Source organism: Choloepus didactylus, chromosome 5 (genome assembly GCF_015220235.1).
Source record: "Choloepus didactylus isolate mChoDid1 chromosome 5, mChoDid1.pri, whole genome shotgun sequence".
Classification (NCBI taxonomy): Eukaryota; Metazoa; Chordata; class Mammalia; order Pilosa; family Megalonychidae; genus Choloepus; species Choloepus didactylus.
Genome location: NC_051311.1, coordinates 107,301,839 through 107,324,632, shown reverse-complemented (window position 1 = coordinate 107,324,632; position 22,794 = coordinate 107,301,839). Strand labels below are relative to the sequence as shown.

Genomic DNA, 22,794 nt, shown 5'->3' with positions numbered 1-22,794 from the left:
ACCCATATAGAGAACAGTATATTACTTTTATTGTATCTACCAGTAAGAAGACTAAATCTGAAATGATTCTTCTTTCTTGCTAAGAAAAGAGACCAGGGCCACATCTTACAAATGACTCTATCCTTGTGGAGATGACATTTATTCTTTACTAGCAAATCTCATTAATGACAAAATTATTTTCATGAAATTGTGGAAGACAAATATATTGCTGATCTATGACCATGTAATCAATCTTCTCACAAAGAGGGCCTCCTCACAAAGAAAATAGTTCATCCCAAGTGTTTCCTTTTCTCTTATGAGTGAAAAGATAAAGTACTTATTAATCTGTGAGAATAAATGCTATTGATGAATGTGATTCACTTATTTTAGATGGTACCAAGTGTGTACTCTTTCTGCAGCTTTACAGAACACATGTACAAAACAAAGCAAGGTTTGAGATGAGCTAGGATGCCCAGGAGGGAGGTAGGGGAACAAGTTTCACTGAATAGGAAAGGAATATGTCTAAGGCCACTTCCTCCATTTAAATATGTAGGTTAATTTTAATTAACTTCTTTTCAGAAATAAGCTGCCAAGTTGCTGATTCTTGTCGAGGAAAGAGGTATAGTGGCCTTGAATAGTAAAATGCATAGGAGGGCCCTATTTCAGCCAGCATCCCAGTAGGAAAGAAAAGGACACTCCAAAGTGGGATGTTGAAGTTGGGTAATGGGTATGTGGGTGTCCATTATACTACTCTATTTTTCCCTGTTTGAACTTGCCTATAACATATATATATATATAGATATAGATATAAACAAAAGAGGGGGGGCCTAAAAGAGAGACTAATGAAGGAATTATTTACAAAGGTGTGGATGGCGGGGGGGGGGGGGGAGGTTAAAGGAAAACAGCAAAGGAGATGAGCACCACCCCCTCCCCAAGCTGGTAACAGTGGGAAGTGCTACCATGATCCACCCTAAGCTTGAAGACACAAGGGAGAGAGCAGCTCCTGGAACCCAGGGAGTGCTGTAGCTATAGAGAAGAAGGAAAGAACCACACATCAGGAATTGTGGCCTTTGATGAAGGAATGCAGCCACTGTCAACCAAGGCCTACTACATAATTTGTGGGGCCCACTGCAAAAGGAAAAAGGCAGGAAAAAATGTAAAATTACCAAAAATATAAAGCTTTTTTCTTTATTCTGTGGTGTCCCTCTCAACTTGTCATGGTGGTTTTTAGTTTGTGGGTTTTTTTGTTTGTTTGTTTGTTTTGTTCTTTTTTTCAGAAGCTCACTATCTGTATTCTTAGGGGATTAACAGAAGTGGAGTGTGACTGAGACTGAGCCAGGCCCAGGGTTTCTGGATCCTGGGGGAAGGCCCAGCTACAGCAAACACAGAAATAAACAAAGTTGGGGGAGAGGGCAGCAATTGGCAGATTTGGTCTTGAACTTGGGTGGTGGGAAAGTGATAATACTTGGGGTTCTGAAAAGGGGAGAAGAAGGAAGAAAACTGGATGTGAGGAGGACCAGGGAGGGACCAAAGGGGCAGCCACATATTGCTGGAAAAAGGGGGAAGGAAAACAAGGCCCCTCCCCTCAATGCTAAGAAAAAGGCACTTGGCTTAGTCTCCTCCTGATTCCCTCTCCCCATCCACAGAAGAAATGAGGTCCTCATCCCCTTACTCCCTCAAGGGCCCCGAGGCCACTCCCGGTTGGGCCTCAGGAAAAAGCTCTTGCCCAACTCAAAAACGCGGATCATGATGGTACAAGAGGGGCTGGCTTTGATGATCCTCGGGAGAAAAGCTGCAAAGAGTGGTGCGGGTCTCAGCCCACATCCTCAGCGGTAGCAGCAGCCAAGTGTCGTCGGCACTGGGGCATCATTCTCGCCACCTCTACAGCCCCCGGTGCCACGTCACTTCCGGCCTCCGCCACGCTGAGGGGCAGAATCACTATGGCTGCCACCATCCGTGAGATGCTGTCAGCCACAAAGCCGACGCCCGTGGATGTCTGGTCCTTTGACCTGAACGCGCTCAGCCAGCGCTTCGCCAGCTCATAGTTGCAGCAGTTCAGGACCGAAAAGGGCACATCCCGCAGAGCAGTGGGGCCCTAGCCCAGTCACAGCGGGCGCCAACCACCCCGAGCCACCACAGCCCGGGCACAGGTGCCTGGCTCCCGGTAGGACCCATGCTGACTCTGCGTCCGCACCAGCTCCAGGGGGCTGATCACAATCACGGTGCCCAGGCGGAACAGCGCCAGCCACCTTGGGTGTGTACGGGTCAGTGCACGGCCACACAGGCAGGCCTTCAGTTGGTCATAGTGAAGCAAACAGCAGTCATTGTCACGGTTATCACTAGGGCGTTGGGGTGGCCTCTTCACAGGGTACAGTGCCCAAGTGTCTTGTGATTCATGGTGCCAGTGAAGCAGGAGGGGTCCTGAAACCAGGTGGCCCAGCGAACACCGTTTGGGCACTAGTACAGGAGCTCCAGGACACCGTTGCGGTGCCTGAGGCACTTCCGTTTGGCGTAGGAGAGGATCTAGAGTCTGGCGGGATGCATCAGCTCACTAGCCACGGAGAGGCGCTGAGACTGCAAGTGCACCATCACCACCTCCAAGAGTGTCATGAAGAGGAAGGTGGCCACAGCCCCAGCGCCTGAGGTAACCGTATGTTGGAGGGGGTAATGCCCCCTGCTGGGGTCTGGTCAGTTATCTTGTAGATTTAATCCTGGCTCTACGTGGGTGAGAGCACTGTTTGGCAAACAAACAAAGAAACAAACAAACAAAAAAAACAAAAAACAAACAAACAAACCACAGAAAACAAAAAAGCTACTAAAATAACTTTCTTCTTACTCGATTTCCTTTCTACATGTGATTCTAACAGCAGGTAGACTGGCTTACCTGTCAGGACCAACAGCCTGGATTAATTCACATCTTTGAAGTACTCTTAGGTACCAGCATCTGTAAGAGAAAAATCATGCTTGATTAATCAACTGGAGTTCTTTAATGTTGGTTATAAATAAATAATGCATGGCCAGTAGTAGGTATGCAATAAATGTTTGTTGTGTGAATTCAGAAGTGCTATAACTTTAAATGTTGTCAAGATTTCACTTCCAATGCTGCTTAAAGTCAAAACAATGGCTAAACCAACCCAGTTACTAGGGAGACATGATTTTCATGGAGAGGGAGTTGAATAATAGCAAGAACCAGAGCCTAGTGGTACATGCACTTGTTCTGGCAGAATGGACAATTGTGGTAACTGGGCTGGCTTGAATGCTTATAGCAACTTTCCATAGCATTTCTAGAAAAACAGGGGTGCAAGGTAAAATTTAAAATTTGAAGATGACATGAAACCTTTCATTGTAATATATTATAGCATTACACTAGGCAACTAATTCACCTGGAATTTATAAATTCTATAAGTCAGCAGAACACCTGCAATGTGCACAGGCATAGAACAATGAATCCCTGAAGAGGAGAGATGGGGAGAAATAATCTTAGCTAATATATTCAAGACCTAGAAAAGGAGTAGAGTCACTGTAGATTCAAGAATTTGGGGAAAAGAAAAGAGACTTTTTTTTTTTTTAGCTCATTGGCAGAGGCTATTTTCTACCATCCGTCTCTCTCCAATCTTTGTCCCAAAATTTTGTTAATTTAAAAATATTTTAACTGCTTTATTGAGATATAGTTCACATAGTCACATACAATTCACCCATCTAAAGTGTACAGTTCAGTGGTTTTTAGAATATTCACAAGGTTAGGCAGACACCATCACCATCTAATACTGGTTGATTCTCATCAACCCTAAAAGAAGCACACCCAGTAGCAGTCACTCCCTAATCACCTCCATCCCTGTCCCTGGCAACCACTAATTTACTTTCTTTATATGAATTTGCCTATTCTGGATATTTCACATAAATGGAATCATGTATTTGGTGACCGGCTCCTTTCACTTAGCATAACGTTTTCACATACCATAAAATTAACATTTTATGTTTATTTATACATTTTAAAGTATATAATTTAGTGAGCTTTAATATATTGACAAGGTTATGACAACTACCATCTAACTGCAGAAGATTTTCACCATTCCAAAGAGAAACCCCATACCCATTAGCAGTCACTCTCCATTCCCCCTCTCCACCCCCAGCCCCTGGCAACCAACTACTAATCTACTTTCTGTCTCTACGGATTTGGCTATTCTTGACCATGTTTAATTTTTGGAGGAGAAAAGAGGATTCTTACATCATGGTCCACTAACCATTTCTTTTTGAAGCATAAATCATTTGTTTACACACACACACATCTATTTCTTTCATCATCATTGACATTTTCACACCTCTATACTTCCAGAGGATCTTTGTACCAAACTGGGGAAAATATTGGTAACAAAGGGCAAAGTATTGGTATTCTTAATAGAGAGATTTACCCGTCATATGAAGTGTACTATCTCCCTAGTAATCATATAATTACAGACTAAAACATGATGTTTTTTAATCAAAAATATTTTTTTCAAAACAGAACTTAAACACGATATTCATGAGTATTGCTGAGGATGTAAGGAAAGAGGTACTCTCATACACTGTTGGTTGGAGTTGAAAGTGGTTTAACATTTCTCAAGGCCATTTTGGTCAAATGTATCCAAAACCTTTAAAATATGCTTACTCTTTGATCCAGAAATTCCACTTCAAGGAATTTATTCTAAAGAAATTATCTTAGGAGCACTAAAGATATATGTTATAGGGTTGTCCATTATCTTATAGTTATCATCATAGCAGAAAACAAGAAACTATCTAAATATTGATAAAAATGAGGTAAGTTAGCTAATTTACCAAACAGCCATATGATAAATTACCATGCTGCCATTAAAAATGATATTGAGGGGACAATGGAAGGACTCCCACAGCTGTTCCGCAACAACCCAGGCAACGTTTGGAAATCTTCCTGGCAAAAGAACTGAATGGCCCCTGGTCCAGGGCTCATGAATTGAGTACTGAATGTCAGGTCCCCATCCTCCACATGTATTAGAATAGCAGTTGCTGTAAATTTGGAATACTCAATTCTGGAAAGAATCTTTGATCTTCAGTTAAATTTTCCTCAATAAAAATGGAATACTTAGTATATGAGAATAAAATGATATTGAGAGAAAATATTTGGTGACTTGGGAAAATGTTCTGATTCTTGGTTAAGTGAAAAAAAAAAAGGTTAGAAACCAGTAGTAAATATTATCCCAATATTACAGAAAGTTGGTGTTATGCATAGAAAAGAGTCAGAAAAGATAGTCAATAAAACTTTTATACAATTTATTTCTAGGTGAGAAAACTTGGAATAAGTTTTGTCAGAGTCATGGCTCAGATATGTAAAAATATTACTTTATTGATCTAAATTGAGCTCAACTTGCAGTGAGATCCCATTTCCAATAACAGTGTTTTAGTTTTCTTGGTTGCCTAGGCAAACACCACAAAATTGTTTGGCTTAAACAATGGGAATTTATTCACTCATGGTTTGAGGCTGGGAAATGTCCAAATGAAGGCATTATCAAGGTGATGCTTTCTTCCTGAATACCAGCTGCTGGGGATCCTTGGCTCCTCTGACACATGGCAGGGCACATGGTGGTATCTGCTGGTCACTCCTTTCTCTTCTGGGTTTCCTTGATTTCACCATCTTCCTTCCTGGCTTTCTTTGTCTGAATTTCATTCTTTTATAAAGGACTAATAGGATTAAGACTCATCCTGAACACCAAAAATCCAGTAGCGTTTCTATATACAAGCAATGAATAATCAGAAGAGGCAATAAAGAAAAATTTTCATTTACAATAGCAGTTGAATCAAATATCTAAGAATAAGTCTATTCAAGGATTTAAAGGACTTCTACACAGGAAATCACAAAACATTGTAATTTAGATGGAAGGACATTCTGTATTCATTGATTGGAAAACTAAATATCATTAGATGTCAATACTACCCAAAGCAATGTATAGATTCAATGCAATCCCAATCAAAATTCCAAAAACCTTCTTTGCAGAAATGGAAAAGATAATCATCAATTCATATGAAATGTAAGGGGCCCAAATAGCTATAACCATCATGAAAGTAAGAATGACATTGAAGGACTCACACATTGATCTTAAAACATATTACAAAGCCACAGTAATCCAAATAACATGGTACTGGAACAAGGACAGACATCTGGACCAATGAATAGAATTGGGAGGTCAGAAATCAATCCTCACATTGATTGTCAACTGATTTTTAACAAGGGAGAAAAGACCACTCAGTTGGGAAAGAACAGTCTCTTCCACAAATGGTGCTGGAAAACTCGATCTCCATTTGCAAAAAAAAAAAAAAAAAAAAAAGGAGGACCGCCCCCCCACATCACATCATCACATCATAGGTAAAAATCAACTCAAAATGTATCAAAGACTTTAATATAACAGCTGGAAGTATCAAGCTCCTAGAAGAAAACAGAGGGAAGCATCTTCAGGACCTTGTGTTTACACAATGGTTTCTTAGACTTTACACTCAAAGCATTAGCAATAAGAGAAAAAAATATATAAATTGGACCTCATCAAAGTTAAAAACATGAAAGTAAAATGGTAACTTACACAATAGAGAAAATATTTGGAAAGTACATATCAGATAAAGGATTACTATCCAGTGTATTTAAAGAAATTCTTCAACTTAACAACAGAAAGACAAACAATCTGAGTAAAAATTGACAAAAGACTTGAACTGACATCTCTCCAAAGAATATACACAAATGGCCAGAAAGCACATAAGATGCTCAACACCTTTAGCCACCAGGAAAATGCAAATCAAACCTCAATGAAATTACAATGGCTGCTATTAAAAAATGGAAAATAACAAGGGTTGGAGAGGATGTGAAGAAATAAGAACACTCATTCATTGCTAATGGCAGTGTAAAATGGTGCAGCCACTGTGAAAGAAACTTTGTTGGTTTCTCAGAAAACTACTATGGAACTACCACAATACCCAGCAATCTCACTACTTGGTATATACCCAGAAGAATTGAAAGCAGGAACTCCAACAGATACTTGTACACCAATGTTCATAGCAGCATTACTCACAATTGTCAAAAGATGAAGCAACTCAAGTGTCCATCAACTAATGAATGGATACATATAATGTGGTATATGCATACAATGGAATATTTGGTCATAAAAAGAAATGAAGTTTGATATATGCTACAACATCAATGAACCTTGAAGCCATCATGTTGCATGAAATAAGCCAGGCACAAAAGGACAAATATTGCATGACAATTAGAATAAACAAACTCATATAGAGTCAGAATCTAGAATATAGGTTACCAGGGATGGTGTGGGGATAGTGAATGGGAAGTTAAGGCTTAAAATGTACAGGGTTCCTATTTGGAATGATGGAAATGTTTTGGTGATCGGTGGTTTTGATGGTTGTACAACATTGTGAACACAACAGCACTGAAATATATATCTGAATATGACTAAAAGGGGAAATGTTAGATTGTATATATGGTAACAGAATAAAAGTTTTTTAAAAATTCATGGAACTACACTATACAGTGAACGCTTTGTTAAACCACGGACTTTAATTAATAATACAATTATAAAAATATGCTATCATCATTTGTAAAAAATATTCCACAGTAACTCAAGATGTTGGTGATGTGGTGGTATATATATTTTATGCATGATTTTTCTGTAAACCCTCAATACTTTTAATAAAGGGGGGAAAAAAAGACTCATCCTGGTTGAGGTGGGATACACCTTAACTGAAGTAACCTCATTATAAGGTCCTTCATACAATGGGTTTCACACCCATGGGAATGGATTAAATTTAAGGACATGTTTTTCTAGGGTACATACAGCTTCAAACCACCACAGACAGTAAAAACAGTCTTACCAATTATAGGTAACTTAGTCCATTTCAGCATAAAATTAGGTCCCTTTTGGTTAATACCCAGTCAGAGTTGGCTTCCTATTTTATCATTTCAATATTTGCTCTCTGTCCTAACTTCTTAAGGTTTCTTCCCTTCACCCACTTCTTAAGACTCTGGGGGAAGGGGAAGTTTGAGATCATAATGGCGTTGAGGAGGGACTCCGGCTCCTGATCCTTCCATGCTGACTCCTGCTGACCATAGGTGAGGGATGGCTTGTTAGCCCTTCCTCACAGCATGTTTCCTATTTTCTATTTCATTCATCTCCACTCTCATTTTTGTTTTCTTCCTTCTGTTCACTTTGGTTTAGTTTGCCTTGCTTTTTCTAGATCTTCCAGTTATGAGGTTAGGTCTCTGATTTGAGATCTTTCTTCTTTTTTAATGTAAGCATATAGAGCTATACATTTCCCTCTCAGAACTACCTTTGCTGTATCCCATACGTTTTAGTATGTTGTGTTTTCATTTGCCTGAAGATGTTTCCTAATTTCCCTTGTGATTTATTTTTTGACCCATTAGTTGTTAAAAAGTGTGTCATTTCATTTCCTCACATCCATGAATTTTCCAGTTCACCCTGTGTTATTGATTCTAGCTTCATTCTTCTATGGTTGGAGAAGATACATTGTATGATTTCAATGTCTTGTAATAAATTGAGACTTGTTCTGTGACCTAACATATGTTTATCCTGGAAAACAACTCATGTGCTCTAGAGAAGAATGAGTATTCTGCTGCTGTTGTGTGAAGTGTTCTATACATGTCTGTTAGGTCTAGTTGGTTAATATTGGTCAAGTCTTCTATTTTCTTATTGATCTTCTGTCTATGTGTTCTACCCATTATTGAAAATGGTATATTGAAGTCTCTTTCTATTTATGTGGGACCATATATTTTTCCCTTAAAATTTGTTGATGTTTGTTTCACATATTTTGGGGCTTTGCTTTTAGTTCCCTATATAATTATAACTGTTATGTCTTCTTGTTGAATTGATCTCTTTATCAGTGTATAGTGAACTTCTTTGTCTCTTGTAACAGTGTTTGATTTAAAGTCTATTTTATCTGCTATTAGTATAGCTATCCCTAGCTCTCTTCTGGTTATTTCTTGCATGGTATATTTTTTCCATCCTTTCACTTTCAATCTACCTGTGTCTTTGAATTTAAGATGAGTCTCCTATAAACAGCATATAGTTGGGGTATGTTTTTTATCCATTCTGCCAATCTTTGCCTTTTGATTGGACAGTTTCATCTGTTTACATTTAAAGTAACTACCAATAATGCAGGACTTTCTTCTGTTATTTTGCTATTTGCTGTTATACCTTTTTTGTCTTTCCATTCTTCTGTCAATGCCTACTTTCACATTTATTGGTTTTTTTCTAATGTACCATTTTGAGTTCCTTCTCATTTCCTTCTGTATATATTTTTCAAGTATTTTCTTTGTAATTACCATGGGGCTTAATTTGACATCCTAATGTATAACAATCACATTTGATTTGATACCACCTTAATTTGAATATCCCTGTCTTCCCCCACCTTTTTGTTGTACTTATTACAAATTATATCTTTATAACATTGTATTCTCAAATCATAGATTTATCATAACTTTTTATCCATTTGGTTTTTAGAACTTGTAAGAAGAAAAAAAGTGGAATTACATACTAAATGTACAATATAATTGTACAGGCATTCACAATTACGCATAAGTTTACTGTGCCAGTTTGAATCTGTTATGTACCCCTGGAAAGACTATGTTCTTTAATGCAATCTTGTGGAGGCAAACTTATTATGGGTGGGATCTTTTGATTAGAGATGTGACCCACCCAAATGTGGGTGAGACCTTTTGATTAGATTATTTCCATGGAGGTATGACCCCACCAATTCAGAATGGGTCTTAATTACTTTATTGGAGTCCTTTAAGAGAGTTCACAGAGAAAAAGAGCTCAGAGGAGTTGGGAGAGACATTTTGGAGAGAAGCTAAGACATGTAATACAGAGTTTGCCCCTGGGAGAAGCTAAGAACTGACACAAACCCAGACACTTGGAGATACAGACAGAAAGACATCTGGGGATGCTAAGCTAAGAGATGAAGCCCAGAGTTTGCACCAGAGAAGCTGAGAGAGGACCCCAGACACTTAGAGAGAAATGCCCTGGCAGAGACAAGCAAAGATGTATAGGAGCTGAGAGAGAGATGCTTAGAGAGAAAATGGTCAGAGACATTTTGGAGACAGCCATTGAAACCAGACATTTGGAGTTGCTAAGCTAAGAGGTGAAGCCCAGAGTTTGCCCTGGAGAAGCTAAGTGAGAACCCACAGATGCTTCAAGAGAAAGCCACTGGAATCAGATGCTGATGCAACCTGGGAGCAAAGGACCAGCAGATGCCAGCCACATGCTTCCCAGCTAACAGAGGTGTTCTGGTCACCATCGGCCTTTCTTCAGTGAAGTTATCCTCTTGTTGATGCCTTAGTTTGAACACTTTTATGGCCCTAGAACTATACATTTGCAACCTAATCAATCCCCTTTATAAAAGCCAATCCATTTCTGGCATTTTGCATAATGGCAGCTTTAGCAAACTGGAACAGTTACCTGTACCAGAATTCTTTATTTCTTTATGCTACTTCCTTTCAGTCTGAAGAACTCCCTTTAGCATTGCTTGTATGGCAGGTCTAGAGGTGATGAACTCCTCAGCTTTTGTTTATCTGGAAATGTCTTAATCTTCACCTCATTTTTGAAAGACAGTCTTGCTGGATATAAAATTTGGGGCTGGCATCTGTTTCCTTTTAGCACTTTAAATATTTTGTCCCACCACCTTCTTGCCTTCATGGTTCTTGATGAGAAATAAATACTTAATCATTATTGGGGCTCCCTTGTACATACCATGTTGCTTTTTTCTTGCAGTTTTGATAACTCTCTCCTTGTCCTTGGCTTCCACAGTTTAACTACTATGTGTCTGGGCATGGTTTGTTCTCTTTTAGTTTATCCTGTTTGAGGATTGTCAGGCTTCTTGCATTTGTGTATTCATGTCTTTCATTAAATTTGGGAAGTTTTCTGCCATTACTTTGATTATTCCTTTTGCCCCTTTCTGTCTTTCTCTTTTTCCGGGATTCCATAATACATATATTGGTACACTTGATGAGTCCCACAGGTCTCTTAGGCTCTGTTCACTTTTATTCATTCTTCTTCTTTCTGCTCCTCAGCCCAACTCATTTCAATTGTCTTGTCTTTGTGTTCACTGATTCTTTTGCCAGCTCCAATCTGCTAATGAAATCCTCTTGGGAATTTTTAATTTCAGTTATTGTGGTTTTCAACTCCAGTATTTCTGTTTGGTTCCTTTTTAAAAATTTCTGTCTCTTTATTGGGATTCTCATATTGCTCATTCATCATTTTCCTGATATCCTTTAGTTCTTTCTCTGTATTTTCTTTTATCTCCTTGAGCACATTGAGAAACATTTTTTAAAAGTCTTTGTACAGTATTTCCAAAATTTGGTCTTCTTTGTTGATATTTTCTGGATTTTCATCTTGTTCTTTTGGATGGGCCATCATTCCCTATTTCTCTGTTTGTCTTGTAGTCTTTTGTTGCACAATGTATATTTTAATATTTTAAAATGTTAACTCTGGAATTTAGTCTGTGAACAATCTGCTCCTTAAGTTTTTACCCAGCTGGTGATATGACAGAGATTTCCTTGAGTGCCAGGAGATTTAAAAAAACAAAGAAACCAAAGAAAAACATTCTTCACAGTCTTTGCAAATTTGGCTCTAGATTGGCTGGTGCTATCCTTCAGAATTTAGCCCCTTTATCGAGAAGATCAGCCTGAGACAAAAGTAAAGTGCAAGCTCCTTGTCCTGTTTTCTGAGCCTGAGTCTTGTCTTGGACTGGTACTTGCTAGTGGCCTTTGGAATTCCTTTCTTTCCTATGAAATTATCCCTCCCTGCTCCTGGGTTCTATTGTATTTTTTAAAGTAGGAAGTTATTTGCCCAAAACTGTTTTGACTTAATCGGTTCTTACAATGCTTTAGCTGTCAGCAAGCTTCTTCTGCCTGCAGGGCAAGTTCGGGGACAGCAAGCCAGAGATGAGTTTCCTGGTTTAGTCTCTCAGGCTGCTGCCCAATAAATTTGTACCTACATACGGGTAACCTAGTTTGTGCATAGGTGTTACTCTGCTCCCTCCAGAATAGGCCAGAGACCCACAATGAGAGTGCAGGCCAGATCCACACCACACTGGGGACGGGTAGTGGAGGGGTCAGCAAGGGTGCCCCGAGCTTCTCCTATCATTTTTAATTCTTTGTTTTTGTGATTTGGCCCTTGCCCAGTACTGCAAACCTTTAAGGGTTTTCCAGAGTTTGGGGGAAGATGGCTCTGCCAGGCTTTTCTAGTTATCCAATGATTTCGTAGGGGGATAGCACCCTGGAGCATCTTCAACTGCCATCTTGATTAAGCTTCCTCCTCACAGTTTTTAAAGAGGAGGGGAGAAATAACACTCCCCCTCAGGCTCACACCCCTAACTCCCCCCAACTCTTCCTACCCTTATTTCTCTCCAGGTCCCAGATTCTCTCCTCCCCTTCTTCTCACCTTCCCATCCTCTTCCACCCAGGGACAGATATGATATCCTTCCTGTATGGACCAAAAGTTCCCCCAACCCCAGCATCCTCACTTGCCACTTAAGCTCTATGCCATTCACATAGTCCTTCACTCATTGGGATCCATCCATGAATTCCTTTTTTTCACAACAAACCTTGCCTATTGAAAATTAAAGCCTGACTTCCCTTGTTACCATTACTGCCTTTAAAAGCATTTATCTTGAAGGCTAAAACTGAGCAATGCCTTTTCTTCTCAGCAGAACCCACACTTCTCATTGAGCAATGACTATTTCAGTGAGAGTGGGAACAGAGATGCAGTATGTCAAGGACTACCCCTGAAAAACATGCTGTCCTTTATTTTAATTTGAAAAACTTTATCCTGCTGTTGCATTTTTCTATATTTTCCAGAGTTTCAAAAATGAATCAGTGTTCTTTTGATACTTGGATTTAAATGTGTTTGAAATTTTTTCTCATCTCTCTTCATTCTGTTATAGTTCCTAAGCCCCAATCACCTGCAAATCCCTCCCTCTGATTTTTAATATTTCATACTCTGTCACAATGCCACCTAACCAGTGTTCTCTCCTATAGTCCCAGTGCACACTTTCCTTTCCAGTTAGTGCAGTCTCCTGGAGGTGGGTGCCTGAGATGAGGCAAAAAGAGGTGTTCATCAAGGATCTTGGGATAAGGAAAGAAGCCATTACTGGGGCCAAAGTGTGAAGTAGCGGAAGAAGAAAGGATGAGGAGGGAGAGGTGGCTGAAGAGCTATACAAGGGCCTCTGCATGGAGAGCTGTGCACATCATGCTAGGAAGTTTGGACATTATCATGGAGGGCATGGGTTTTATATGGAGCAATGACATTTACATTTCAGAAGCATCCCTCTGGAGGAAGTGTGGAGGAAAAAATTGAATGAGGATATGGTTCAAGTCAAGAAAATGAGTTCAAAATTTATTGCAAAAGATGAGAAGGCCTGCACTAATTGTATTAGGAATGGACAAGAGAAAATGGTTATGAGAGAGAGGTTATGGCTGGTAGGGTAGGATATGGGGTGGGAGATGAAGAGAGTGGGCTAGGTGGCATGCAGAGTTGGGCTGAGATGACTGTGTGCCTAGTAGTTCCTGTTTAAAAAAAAAGCAGGAGAACTGTTTGAGGAATAGCAGGTTTGGGAGGGAAAAACAATTCCATTTTGGTCATGTTAAATTAAAGTGACTCTCGGCCATACAGAAGGATACAAAATCATCAGTTTTAGAGAGCAGCAGGGTTCAAGGTACAGACTTGAAATACATTAGCTTAGAGGTGATGGTTAAAGCTGTGGGGCCTATAAGTGAGAAAAAGAACATGGTCCAGGGCAGAAGGTCCAAGGGGTCATCATTTATTATTAAGAACCCACAAAAGTGGCAATGAATTTTCTTCAAAACCTCTGGCATATTACAAAATAAATAACATAAATCCTAGGATAGAGGGTATCTTTAACGTTTTCAAAAAGTGGTTCCTGACCAGAAATCAGGTCATTGGGGAGGAAAATGGAGCATAATGAGCCCTTGTGTGCTCTTTTACCATAGTATTGGCAGAGAGGAAGAGTTGAGGAAGACTGGCTGTCCCTATTGTAAAAGCTACTTAAGCAGCTTTTATGTGTTTGGGAAGGAAGGTCTTCGAACTGAGAATTCCTTCACTGAGAATGCTTCTTCTTCAATCACCAGAGGAAGGAACCCTTTTTGCAAATTGTCTTTGAGGTTAGATGTATGTGGGGATGGATAGAAGGTTGGACAGATGGGAAGGAAGGCATTGCTATGGGCAACATGAAAACATAGAACAGTCTCTGGAAAGATTACTCAAGAATTTACTGTTAATTACTTAATTGATTCAAAAGTCATTATTGAAAACCAACTGCTAGCCACTCTGTTTGGCAAGGTCCCTGAATTAAATGTCCTTGTCATCATGGAGTTTAGTACTAGAGGAAGAGACACAGACCAAATAAATTAATACAGCAAATAATTACAAATTATTAAAACTGCTTTAAAGTGAATTATCACAGTGCTGGACAGAGAATAATTTAACATTTATTAAATCTGCTATTAGATCATCTATTTCTTAATTTTCATTTTAATTCCATTAAATTGGAAAGAAACAAGTTAGTGGTTCTATTTCCTTCTTACACAAGGAGCACTGGCCAGAACAGAGAGGGGAGAACCCAAGATCACATAATTTTTAAATTTAATATTATCCAGGTTGCTTAACCTTCTAGCCAATTTTGCTGCTGCCACAAGGTGGTGGGGAGGAGGGGGGAGAGGAGGGGAGCATAACTTTAATTTGCACTTAATTTTGAGTATTGACTAACAAAATGTACCGAACATAAAATATAATGCAAACATGTCCAACTCAGAAACACTTATTATGGTTAGAATTTTAAAATATTACATTAACTGTGTCTCTTGTCATTCTCTTTCCTTTATAGCTATCCTATCTGACTTACTGGAATTACTTTAAAAATATTATTCCTACCATACTGTTTTAAGTATTCCATCACTATTGTATTAAGCTGCCCTCTGGTGGTTTTTAATTTAGTAAATATCTTTAACAACCTTGACATCTGATGTGTAGTGTATTTAAGGCATGGTAGTAAATTTAATACTATATTAATTCCTACTTTTTATATGTACTTATTTGACAAGGCCTTTAAGATGTGTTTATTTAGTAAGAAAGGACACTGGCTAATGTCCAGAACTGGGAAAACACTTAGCAAATTCATGAAGCATGGTTTTTTTGTCCAGTGTAATGGATCTTCACTTATTAGCATTGTTTCTCCTATTGTCATTATGGTACAGTATTGACCAATATGGGACTCAGTCTTCAAGTACAAAATATAATGATCAAACACACTTGAAAACTAAAATATATTTATTTAGCAATGGTCCCTACTACACATTAAAGGCTCTCACATCACACAAAATCATATAATTGAGAGGTGACATCATCAACATGATGACATAAGACATCCCTTGAAAAAACCTCCCCAGAGATTCAGCGAATAAAAGGACAAATCCCACTTGCTTAGAACTCTGAAGAAGGACTCCAAAAATGCTGAATCAAAGAAAAAGAAAAATAACAGATAGAAAACTTCCATCTAGAACCTGCCTGACCTTTTTCCTCCCCCTCACTCAGTCCCATACAGCTTGGGAGTTGCTCAGAGGCAGCATCCTGAATCCCTCCCTGCTCTCACCATAGGCACAGACTAAAAAGCCTCTCACATCAGTGAGTTAGAACCCATGTATATCCAGGCACAGGGACTCAAGTCCACAGAGACCCAGGGCAGAACACCAGCCACTGAGGTGTACTGCATTCTAAAGGACCCCTGCAGGAGGGAGGGAGATTGTGGTAGAACAGCAGCTGCCAAATGTTCACTCAGTACAGTTACTGTTGGCTGGACCACCTAAAGGCAAAATGGACTTTTTGGAGTGACCCACCATTCTGGATTTATCCCATCTGGCTCCTTGGGGCAGGATACCCTAATGGGGAAGAAACCAGAGTCAGGAAAGACTCACAGAGATTTAAAAAAAAAAAAAAAGTGGGATTTGGGATGGGGTTAGACTGAACTGCAAAAAATGGGAAGGATCCCAGAACTGAAAAGTGTAAGGAAAATGAGGTACTGAGAGAGAGAGAGAATTTGAACAAGTAATAGGAGCTGGGGAGAACAGTCTGCACAAAAACAAACAGAAAAGATCAAGATTCCCGGAGAAGAAACAGAGGAAAGGAAGCTTTCTCCTGGCGGTGAAGCAATTACACAAAAAGTGCAATATTAAAAATTATACAGCATATCCAGGACAAGAATCAGAAGAAGAGCTGAGAAAATTTGATCAGTTAAACTTGGGCTATTTTAAAAGTTTAAAATAAATTGGTCCAAGCATCAAAGAACAGCCTTAATGCAAAGCTAGTCAACAATAAAATCCTAGATAAGAGGGATAAACTAACATTCAGAGTTAACTCATCAAGATAATCAGATTCCTAGACATCAGCAAAAAATTAGAAGCCATACTAAGAAAAAGGAAGATCCAGCTCAGTCAGGGGAACAAATTAAAACCTCAAAGGAGACACAGAATTTGGAACAACCAATCAATGAAGTTCAACAAAAAATCCTAAATCAATTCAAGGAGATAAAGGAAAATATGTATAAAGAGAAAAAAGATATGGAGAAGACAATGTATGAGCATAAAGAATAATTTGAAATTATAAAGGGAACATAACAGAAATTATGGGGATGGAAGGCACAATAATAGAAATTTGCACTAGAGGCATACAACAGCAAATATGAATAGGCAGAGAAAGAATCAGTGAACTAGAAGACAAAACAATCAAAATCATACAGTCACAAGAACAGGTAGAGAAAAAGATAGAAAAAAAATTAAGCAGTGTCTCAGGGATTTGAGTGACAGAACAAGGCATGCAAACATACTCATCATAGGTATCCCAGAAGGAGAAGGGCAGAAAGAATAAGGAAATAATTGCTGAAAATTTCCCAACTCTTATGAAAGACATAAATATATATGTCCAAGAAGTACAGAGTACACCAAACAGAATAAATCATTTAGACCTACTCTGAGACACATGCTAATCAAAATGTCGAATGCCAAAGCTAAAGAGAGAATTCTGAAAGCAGCAAGAGAAAAGTGATAATCAGAAATAAGGGATCCTCAATTAGACTAATTTCTCATCAGAACCATGGAAGCAAGAAGGGCTCCATGGTATCTTTAAGGGACTGAAATAAAATAAAAAAAAAAAAAAACTGCCAGCCAAAAATTCTGTATCCTGCAAAACTATCCTTCAAAAATGAGGGAGAGCTTAAAATATTCACAGATAAGCAGAAAGTAAGAGAATTCATCAACAAAAGACCTGCCCTACAAGAATTACTGAAGGGAGTTATGAAGTTTGAAAGGAAAAGCCAGGAGACAGTGGCTTGGAGTAGTGTAAAGAAATGAAGATTATCAGTAAGGGAAACTAAAAGGTTAAATGCAAAACCAGATAGTATTGTATCCTCAGTATACTACTCTACTCTCTAATCCCTATATGAGTCAGAATACAATTGAACAAGAAAAAGGCATATTTCCTGATAATGGACATGCAAAATATAAAGTGATAAAGTAGGATAAAAACAGCATAAAGAGGGGAAACAGAGGGATATGGGAGCAGAGAACATGTACTGGTTTGTTTTAGTTTGCTAATGCTTCACTGGAGGATGGCCAATGGCGTCTGGAAAACCTCTGTTAGCTGGGAAGGCACGTGGCTGGTGTCTGCTCCAAAGTTCTGGTTTCAAAATGGCTTTCTCCCAGGATGTTCCTCTCTAGCAAGCTTGCTCCTCTTCAAAACATCACTCACAGCTGCACTGAGTTCCTTCTCTTTGAGTCATTTATGTGGCTCCACTGATCAAGGTCCACCCTGAATGGGTGGGGCCACGCTTCCATGGAAATATTCCATCAGTTATCATCTACAGTTGGGTGGGGCACATCTCCATGCAAACAACCTAATCCAAACGTTCCAACTTAATCCCCACTATTATGTCAGCCCCACAAGATTGCATCAAAGAATATGGCTTTTTCTGGGGGACATAATACATTCAAACCGGCACATGGTTATAGATGGTAGGTTGTAGATGTAGATTGTGTAATATAAGACCCAGGGTCAACACAAAGAAAGTATTTAAAATATATACAGAAACAAAAATGAGACAGGAATCTGTCAGATACATCATAAAATTTCACCTATACAAAAAAGGAGGTTGCAATAAAGGAAGAGAGACAAAGAATTAAAAAAGATATGACATATCAAGACCAAAGGGCAAAATGGCTGAAGTAAGTACTGCCTTTACAATAATAACATTGAATGTTAATGGGTTAAACTCCGCTATCAAAAGACACAGATTGGCAAAATGGATAAAAAGTATCACCCCAAACTATATGTTTACAAGAGATTCATCTTATACCCAGACAAAAATAGGGTGAAAGTGAGAGGTTGGGAAGAGATATTCCCTGCAAAAGGTAACCAAAAAAGAGCTGGGGTAGCTATGTTAAAATCAGACGAAATAGACTTTAAGTCAAAAACTGTTACAAGAAATAAAGAAGGACACTATATTAATAAAAGTGGCAATCCACCAGTAAGAAACAACAATCATAAATATTTATGCTCCTAACCATTGTACCTCAAAATACACTAGGCAAATGCTGGAAAAACTGAAGTGAGAAATAGACACCTCTACAATAATAGTTGGAGACTTTAATGCACCACTCTTATCAATAGATAGCACATCTAGACAGAAGATCAATAAGGAAACAGAGAACTTGAATAGTATGATAAATGAACTAGACCTAACAGACATACACAGAACATTATACCCACAAACAGCCAGACATATACATTCTTCTCAAGTGCACATGGATCATTCTCCAGGATAGACCACATGGTGGGTCACAAAACAAGTCTCAATAAATTTTAAAAGATTGAAATTACACAAATCATCTTCTCTGACCATAGCGGAATGAAGGTGGAAATCAATAACAGCCAGAGAACTGGAAAATCCACAAATATATGGAAATTAAGCAACACTTTCTTAAACCATCAGTGGGTCAAAGAAGAAACTGTAAGGCACATCAGTAAATATCTTGAGGTGAATGAAAACAAGAAAATATCACATCAAAACTTATGGGATGAGAGGATCTAAGATGGCAGCGTAGAGAGGAGTGGAAGCTTGTTAGTCCCCCTGGAACAACTAATAAGCAACCAAGAACAACTAGTAAATAATTGGAATAACTATGGGGGGACAAACATGACTGCCCACTCATCATACACCAGCCTGAATTAGGAGGAATGCCTGAGATTGCAGCATAAAATCTGTAAGTAAAAGCTGCGGATCCAAGGTAGGAGTCCCCTCCCCCCAGGGCCCAAGCTGCAAAGCCTTGTGGAGCCAGAGAGCAGTTCTCTCTGAGCGAGCGAATATAGCACAGCTGAGCTCCAACCAGGGCTTTAATTAACAAGTGTGGACTGCTCCATACAAATCCCCAACAAGCAGACAGAGGCTTTGGGTGAAGACTGACCTTGGAGAGCCACACTGACCTTGAAGGGAGCTTTCTGTTCCTGTTTCACCTCAGTGGAGAAAGCCTCAGCCATTTTCAGTTCCCAGCTCTCTGACCCAGACAAGGGTGGAGATAGCACAGGCAGAGAGAGATCATTGACATGCTAATGACATCTCCCTAGGGGGTCTATCTTTCCTAAGAGGAAAGGGGTGGGGCCCAGCTCTACTACCTGCCTTCCATTCAGAACCAGATCCCAGAGCCTGGTGGAAAACAGCCACAGGCCACACCTCCTTACACCAGTCTGGAGTTACAGGCTGACAGGTGCCACTTGCTGGGCAGAAAAGCACAGTGACCTGAGGCCTCACAGGGTGTACCAATTTTCTAAGACACACCCTCAGGGAAACTGGATACTGAATAGTTCTTCCTTCTGGGACCGGAGCCCGTTTTGGTCTGGGAAAACCTGACTGGGGTAACCAAGGAAATCATGCCTAGACAACAGAAAACTACAATGTACACTAAAAGAAATGAAGTTATGTCCCAGTCAAAGGAACAAACTTACACTTCAACTGAGACACAGGAACTTAAACAACTAATATTAAGTCAATTCAAAAAGTTTAAGAAGGATATGGCAAAAGAGATGGACCGTATAATGAAAAGACTGGGCGTACGTAAGGTAGAAATTGAAAGTCTGAGAAACCAACTGGCAGAATCTATGGAAATGAAAGGCACAACACAAGAGATGAAAGACACAATGGAACCATACAATAGCAGATCTCAAGAGGCAGAAGAAAACACTCAGGAACTGGAGAACAAGGTATCAGAAAGCCTACACACAAAAGAACAGATAGAGAAAAGAATGGAAAAATATGAGCAACATCTCTGGGAACTTAAGGACAAAAAGAAAATCCGAATGTACATGTTATTGGTGTCCCTGAAGGAGAAGAGAAGGGAAAAGGGGCAGAAGCAATAATAGAAGGAATAATCAATGAAAATTTCCCATCTCTCTTGAAAGACATAAAATTACAGATCCAAGAAGGGCAGCATACCCCAAATGGAATAAATCTGAATAGCCCCACACTAAGACACTTAATAAACAGATTATCAAACATCAAAGATAAAGAGAGAATCCTGAAAGCAGCAAGAGAAAAGTGATCCATCACATACAAAGGAAGCTTGATAAGACTATGTGCAGATTTCTCAATAGAAACTATGGAGGCAAGAAGGAAGTGGGGTGATATATTTAAGATACTGAAAAAGAAAAACCACCAACCAAGAATCCTATATCTGGCAAAACTGTCCTTCAAATATCAGGGAGAGCTTAAAATATTCTCAGACAAACAGATAATGATAGAGTTTGTGAACAAGATACCTGCTCTACAGGAAACACTAAAGGAAACACTGCAGACAGAAAGGAAAAGACAGGAGTGAGAGGCTTGGAAAACAATTTTGGGAGATAGTAGCACAGCAATGTTTACTGTCATTCTTCAGCCCAACTCTCAGACCATCACATCTCAAATTGAAGAGAATTAAGGTGTGAGGCCACCTGAGAGAGGGGAAGATAAGCAAGAAGAGATTGAGAGAGAGATGATGGTCAAGGCATGTAACCTAAACCAGAATCCCAAATCCTCAAATTCTGTCCTCTCGGGGCACCAGCTTCCTGTGAGAAAAAAAGTGACATCTGTAGAGGATAAAGTAAAGCAAATTCATACTTCAAGACTGTGATGCTTTGATCACAAGTATGCAGAACATCTGTGTGGCAGCCCGTGGCCTGAGCAAAACAGGCCTGTGGACCTTGGTGCACAACAGTCTGCATAACCTAGGCAGCTAACGTTTAACCCATTGTCTTTGTAAGCCATTAAAGAGAAAAGGGGTAAATTGACCTTAAAATGTAACTTTAAAATGTGAAACGGGAAGCAGACAAGAGGTGTGAGGCTCCTGGTCTCACAAAAGGGCAACAATGTTAATCTACTCTACCTGCTTCCTGACCCCCAAAAGTGTTAACACTCTTGTGGTTGTTTACAAAATCCCATCCTATAATTCTTTCCTTCCTGCACCACCCCCCAGAACACAGTGTCCTGTTCCTGCATCTATGCTCCCCCCACCCTTAGGAATGTCTTTGTCTTAAACCTGTATAAATGGCTTGCTGTCCTCTTTGCATGAGGGGTCGACTTCCCTGCAAATGCGATGCCTGCCGGGCGTGATCTCTCTACGACTTCTCACCCTGTAAGTAAGCCCTGAATAAAAGTTCATGTATCAGAAAAAAAGGAAAAAAGAAAAAGAAAAAAAAAACTTATGGGATGCAACAAAGACAGAGCTGAGAGGCAAATAAGTGCTTACACTAAAAAGGAAGAAAGAACTAAAATCAAAGACATAACTGCACAGCTGGAAGAACTAGAAAAAGAACAGCAAACTAACCTTAAAGCAAGCAGAAGGAAAGAAAAAAGATTAGAACAGAAATAAATTAAATTGAGACTGAAAAAACAAAACCAAAATTTGGTTCTTTGAAAAGAACAGTAAAATTCACAAATTCTTAGCCAGACTGACAAAGAAAAAGAAAGAAAGCTCAAATAAATAAAATCAGAAATGAGAGGTAGACATTACTACTGACCCCAAAGAAATGTTAGGGATCATATGAGGATACTATGAACAACTGTACATGAGCAAATTAGACAACCTAGATGAAATGGACAAATTCCTAGAAACACACAAGCAACCTACACTAATTCTAGAAGAAATAGAGGACCTCAACAGTCCAATTACAAGTAAAGAGATTGAATTAGTCATCAAAAACCTCCCAAAAAAGAAAGGTCCTGGACCAGATATCTTCACAGGTGAATTCTACCAGTCATTCCAAGAAGAATTAATATCAATACTGCTCATATTCTTCCAAAAACTTGGAGAGGAAGGAACACTACTGAACTCATTCTATGAGGTCAACATCACCCTAATACCAAAGCCAGATAAAGATACTACAGAAAAGAAAATTACAGACCGATCTCTTATGAATATAAATGCAAAAATCCTCAAGAAAATACTTGCAAACTGAATATAGCAGCAACTAAAAGAATTATACACCATGATCAAGTAGGTTTTAACCCAAATATGCCAGGGTGGTTCCACATAAGAAAATCAATTAATATAATACACTACATTAACAAAATGAAGGTAAAGAACCACATAGTCATCTCCATTGACTCAGAAAGACATTTGGTAAAATCCAGCATCCTTTCTTTATAAAAACACTTAGAAAACTAGAAATAGAAGTAACTTCAATATGA

At 39.1% G+C, this 22,794-nt stretch overlaps 1 pseudogene; it reads right to left on the bottom strand.

The window, feature by feature from the left end:
* Positions 1–1,655: 1,655 nt before the first annotated feature.
* LOC119535402 overlaps positions 1,656–22,794 on the bottom strand; it is a 46,848-nt pseudogene continuing 25,709 nt past the window's right edge.